Source organism: Drosophila santomea, chromosome 3L (genome assembly GCF_016746245.2).
Source record: "Drosophila santomea strain STO CAGO 1482 chromosome 3L, Prin_Dsan_1.1, whole genome shotgun sequence".
NCBI classification, from domain to species: domain Eukaryota; kingdom Metazoa; phylum Arthropoda; class Insecta; order Diptera; family Drosophilidae; genus Drosophila; species Drosophila santomea.
The window spans coordinates 18,005,609-18,011,659 of NC_053018.2; positions in this window are offsets into that span (position 1 = coordinate 18,005,609).

The window sequence follows — 6,051 nt, forward strand, 5'->3', positions numbered from 1 at the left end:
ACAAAAACGCAATAGATGGTCATCAGTTCCATAATAATAATAAACCCCGATAAATGAATCCATACACAAATGAAGTCTGCTCTCTGGCTGCGAGTCGCTTTGTGTCTGCGATTGCGAGTGTGTTTGAATGCACTTTGAGTGCATTTCGCGAGCCACTTGATGCAACCGCAAGCAATTCATATTCATATGGAAAGTACTCAACAATCACCGCACGGACTGAGAAAAAAGCAACGTACAAACTGTATTTGATTTTGTGAATCATCAACAATTTAATCTGGACTTAAATACTTCATAACTAATTTAGCAGTTCATGTTTAGTATATATTTTCTTGTTGAATTCAAGTGGTTGCTATCTGTTGTGTTCACCGTTTTTTCCGGTGCATCCAGACGCATTACGCAATGCCATCCTCCCCTTCCCCCTCTCAACCACTCGGCTCCTGTTCCTGTTTATCCTTCCGTCCTGGCGAGGTGTTGGCACGCACTTTTACATGGAGTGGATGGAAAAGGGACACGGGATAAGAGGGCGGCGGGTGCTGACCACACCCACTTTGGACTGGTTGGCCTGGTGGGCGCACTCCTCGCAACAGGATAACATGAACTATGCATGCAGCTCAGTGCAGGATTAAGAGACACACGCGCAAAATTTAATTTCATATAATTGCTTTTCCAAAGCCCATTTAAATTATAATGCCTGCGAGGGGCGGGGCTCAGAGGGGCGTGGCAGGGCATTGATGCATATTTATGGCATACGCAGACAGTCGTGGATGAATTGATATTCCTTTGATTTGTTGCTCCAGCATTCCTCGAATGCAGTCGCTTTCAGCATTGCAGTTGCAATTAGACGGCAATTCCCATCATCGGCCATAACTCACAGAAGTGGACATGGATTTTGGATTTTTTCCCAGTTGATTTTTATACTGCATGTGTTTGCGTTACTTCAGTTTATTAACGCAATGCAATTAGTGAAAATTTGTCAGTTAATGGCGGCCAACAGCAACCAAATAAATAATCTGACCTCCCGCTGGGTGTCCCAATTTTAATGCATTTTAGCAATAAATAATAACACACACGCGCAGGCAAACACATACGAATAAATGATAGCGTAAAATAGCATAAATTAATGCTATTTCTATGGCTCTATGGCAAAAGCTCATTAATAAATTGCCAAAATTAAAAGCGTTTTATTTTATCAGCACAGAAATAATATATTTAGCAAGATATTTGGGTGACACAAATTAAGTTAAACAAAACTAGGTCCACTACGCAAATAAACAGGACATTTGCAATTACGGTTCAACAATCTCTTCAGCCGAGTTTCGCAATTACGCAATTAATGGGCGAAATCCTGTGGCTAAACATCCATTTAGTCGAAGACTTAAAAAACAAAATTGACCAGTGCGAATGCATTTAATTTGAAAGAGTGCCCCCAAGAACTCCAGCCAGTTGTGGCACTTAATTATGTCGCTCTACTTCAAAATACCACTCAAATAACCTTGTCCACTCCTGTCGCCTCCACTCGAAGGTGCAAAAGTCATTCATTAATTTGATTTGAATCTCCTCCGAGCTTCGCAATCTGATGAGGTCACAATGGGGCGAACAAAAGTGGCCGGGTGGCGCCCATATTTCGCAAGATCCTTGCGTCCTATCCTCACAGTTTTGCCTTAGTTTCGCCGCACTACATATAAATCCGAAAGAGCTGAGCTTAATTATGTCATGTGCTTATGTTTTATGCTTGCGTTTGCTTAATTGTGAATTATAACCTCATAATTTAGGCCGAGACAAAGGTGGGGTATGGTAGCTATGGTGTAGCAAAGTGCGGTTGTTTGGGTTAACAGCATTTTAATACTCCCACCCGGCGTGGGCTATATATACGCTGCCACGCCCACTCACAGCCCCCGCCCCTCACCCAGACAGCTCAAGGTCCTTCTGTGTTGTGTGTTCCCAATAAAAATCTCATTCGCTGACGCATAACTTTTACTTTTAATTAGTTGTATTATCTCCCTTGTCGGTTGCTAATTGCTTTATTGCTCGACTTGTCTGCTGCTTCCTTCGAAATTCGCTCCTTCCTGTTCGATATCACTTTTGTTTTGCTTTCCTTCGCGTCCTGTCTCTAATTTGAAATCTTTTTGTCGCAGTTTTATCAGCGAACAAAAACAGCCAAGCTGCCCACCCACTCGGGCGCCCTTTTCGGTGTCCTTGCGGACAGTTATTGATTTTTAGTCGTCTTGGCTTTGGCTTTGGCTTTGGCTTTTTGGCTGCAAAATGAAAACCAAAATCTGCTGCCATCGCCATCGCCATCAAGTCAAGTCAGCTGCTGGCAATTCATAAAAGCCCCGAACACTCGCCTGACCTACATCCTCGATGGCCATGTGTCTGTCTCTATCTGGAATCGCTTGTTTTTGCTGCAGAACGGGGAGGGGAGGGGGGGCACTGTGGGGTTAAGGGCGCCAGTTGGGGCAGCTGGGAGTTAAGTCTGGCTGTGTCAGTGGAGACAATGCGAATTGAACTCCTGGGGGGAGAACTGCAACCAAACCCTTTGCAATGCTCGTTAAAAATGATGCTGGGACAACAAAATTCTGGAATCGGAAGAAAGGATATCGGGGAATTTAAATATTCGGGGAGGACTACAAATCGAATCCTGGCTTTTGGAAACTTACAATTTGCCATTGCTTTCGGTTTGTCGCTTCAAATATATTCCTGAATTCCTAAATGTACTATTGGGCTTATCATCTAGGTTGTAGAAGCTTAACAGTAATGTAAGTTATTTATTTTAGAATTGAACATATATAACAAAGTATTTTGTATATGATATTATTGTATAACTTAGTAAGTACTTCGTAAAAGGAGGTTCGTAAGGGGCGATATATTTTTTGTATAAGACGGAACAAAACTAAGAACATTATGTATATAAAGGGAATATTGAATTATGTATATATTACTTTCCTGGAAGTATAAAACTGCGTAAGGCGTCGCTTTTCACTAAATTAACCACGACCACATGCACTAATACCTTTTACTACCCAAGAGAGACCTTTTCCGTATGCCATTTACAAGCGATTAGAACCCTTCTGTGTCTTTGGGTGTATTAACTAAAACATAAATTTTGGTGGCCAGGGATCGGGGGCAGATAGGACTCGTCCTGGCTATCTGTATCCGTATCCTTGTCTCGATGCTGTCATCGTCTTGGCCCGCGTCTCGTATTTTATTTTATCACCAATATTGCCCCCATTGCCGGTCGAGAAAAATAAGATTTTCGAGAGCAATTTCTTCCCCTCGTTTTGGATGTCGCTTTTAGTTTTTAGTTTTGTGTCCCGGGCATCCGTTTCTCCGTTTCTCCGTTTGTTTGTTTGTTTGCCAGTCTGTTTGCCAGTTTGTTGTTTGTCTGTTTGCTTTGCTTTGCGTATGAGTGCGTTGTCGTCTCCGGCCACGCCCACACGCTGGGGACGGGCTGGCGGAAGGAGGCAGGAAGAAGCAGAGCGGCCAGTGTACTCTCATTTCATTCACGAGCAATTTATTCGTCCATTAGAGCAAGGACGAGTGGAGCAGGACATGAGAGCCGTTCGCCGTTCGCCGCTCGCCCTTCTAGGATTTCACTCTGCGTGTGTGTTGGTGAGCAAGGATGTGTGCACAGCAGCGGTCAGAAAATTAGCTAACTTCTGGGGACTTGTAAATATAAATTTCAAAATACATGCAAATAAACGGGCTTTGTTGTGATACAGTCAGTGTTTTAACAGCAATATTTTAATATTAATAAGAAACAAAATAATATATAGTAATAATAAATAGTAATAATAACGACATTTTGTTATTACTGAATAACCGTATTCCTAAAGTGATCCTTTTATCATGAAATCTCTTCTTTTAAGCTTAAGCTTTTATAAGATGAAACTTTCACAAAAGCATTTATACTGATGAAACTAAATAGAAATGGCTTAATTTGAATCCTTGTTTAATTTTTGATAAAAGCTTCAAGAAATCTTACTTAAAATAAATATCTACAAAAATTATATTTAATGCATCGAACTATTTTTGTGACCTCGACCGTCTGAGTGTGTGAGCGAGCGAGTTTGTTTTGCTCTTATTTATTCTCTGTTGTTGCTGTCCGTTGTCTTGTGTCCTCTTTGTTTCGCTTAAGTGTGTGTTAGGATTTCCCAGCTCCACTTACTGGCCCCGACCCCCGCCCGCCCCTTAGACCTTGGGTATTACTTTACATGTGTGAGTGTGTTTCGTGTGTTTCGTGTGTCGTTGTGTAGTGTCTAAATAAGTTGAGAGTCAACTTACAAAGTAAACCAAAGATTCTTAATTGGAATTTTACAAATTCGTTCGTCCTCCCATTTTCGGTTCGTCCTTTTCGCACGAGTCCTGGCAGAACTCAAATAACTTATCTGTCGCAGGCATAGTTGCATAAATGGAAACTGAAGTTGGGAAAATGCGAAAAAATAATAATCATAAAACAGCAAACAAAGTAAAGGAAAGTAAAACTTAAATGTGTAACTTAGCTACCAGTCCCCGCACCCCTCCACACACCATAGCCAGCCATCTCAGTCATTTGAAGGACTTGTCCCCCTGGGGAATAAGTGAAAAATTCCTCAAGGATTACAAATTCGCAGCATCTTTTGCAGTTTTTGTCTAATTTCCACACAAAGGGGCCCCAGAACGGGGTGGAATTTTAAGTCTTCAAGGGTAGTTTTGTGTGCCATTATATATCCCCCGGATTGACTTGGATTTACACCACCGAACAAAAAACGAAAGGAACCGAGATGAAGATGGAAATGTGTGACAGCTGAGGAACTCTATGCAAGGATTCTGATTGATTGAAGGACTGCCATGGACTAAGCTTCTTTCTGTGCGCCTGTGTCGGTTAACAAATAGATTAGAGAAGGTTATTTGCATGAAATTTGATTAGGGTAGGTCAAAGAAACTAATCTGATTAGGATTGAACAACGAACGGCGCATTTGAGGCGTTTCAGAGCTTTCTATTCGGATTGTAAGGACGCGTCGGCTGGTGGGACGTTGAAAAGGGGAATTTGTCATGACGGGTTTATCAGCCTCATCAGAAGGTGAAACTATTATTGGATGCGAAGCGGTGGCGATGGCGAGAATGTAAAACATCTGCAATAATAAAGTCGCACATGCGTAAGCTTCTTACTTCTGAAGGACATATGCAAATGACATGACGATGAAAATGAAATGGGGATAGCAATTCCTCCAAATAAACTTTAATATACAAATTTGGTTTTGAAATATCAAAGAAAGGGGATGTTTAATTGTGGTATGTAATAAAGAAAATTTCCTTTTAAAATTGATATCATTTAATCCAGTTTTGAAGCCCACATTTTGGGTTATCTTTCATGCCTGTCCGCCCATTAAAGGCCTCCATAAAGTTTCGATATATCATCAGGAGATCAATCACCGCTGATGTCAACCAATTACTTCCAAATCATTTAAGACAAACTCTTCTCAACCTAAATCTGCCATATTCCCCGCCCCAAACACCCGAATACTTAAGTCATTAGCAATCTGAGCCATCGCCCCCATAAATGAGGGATAGGAAAAAAAGGGAGAATAATCCAGCCGCTGTCATATATTTTATGAATCATTTGGACCCCGTCCACAAGAAAAGTAGAAGCCGCCACAGCAATTTGATTTAATTAATTTTTAATTCATTTTCATTTAATTTGTCTTTTTTTTTAATTTCTGTTTTCCCAACTTGTATGCAAAGCAACCGCAGCAAGGGGAAAAAAGCCCAGTCCGGAACCCATCAAAATCACTGCGTTTTTCAGCCCGGAGATTTTCCGAAATGAAAAACCGAACGCTGGATCATCCATCATCATTGCGAACCGCCGACCCCCGTTACTGTCTACTGTCTGCTGCATATATTGTAAATAAGGCGCGGAAAAAATTATATATATTTATTGTCAAATGTCACAGCCACGACAAAGAGTTCGAGGTCTGGGCGGCAATTCATTTTTTAAAAATTTATATCAATTTATAAAATTTTCCTCCCTATTGTAGGCTTGATTAGGTAAGGGACTCGCCATTCTACGCCTG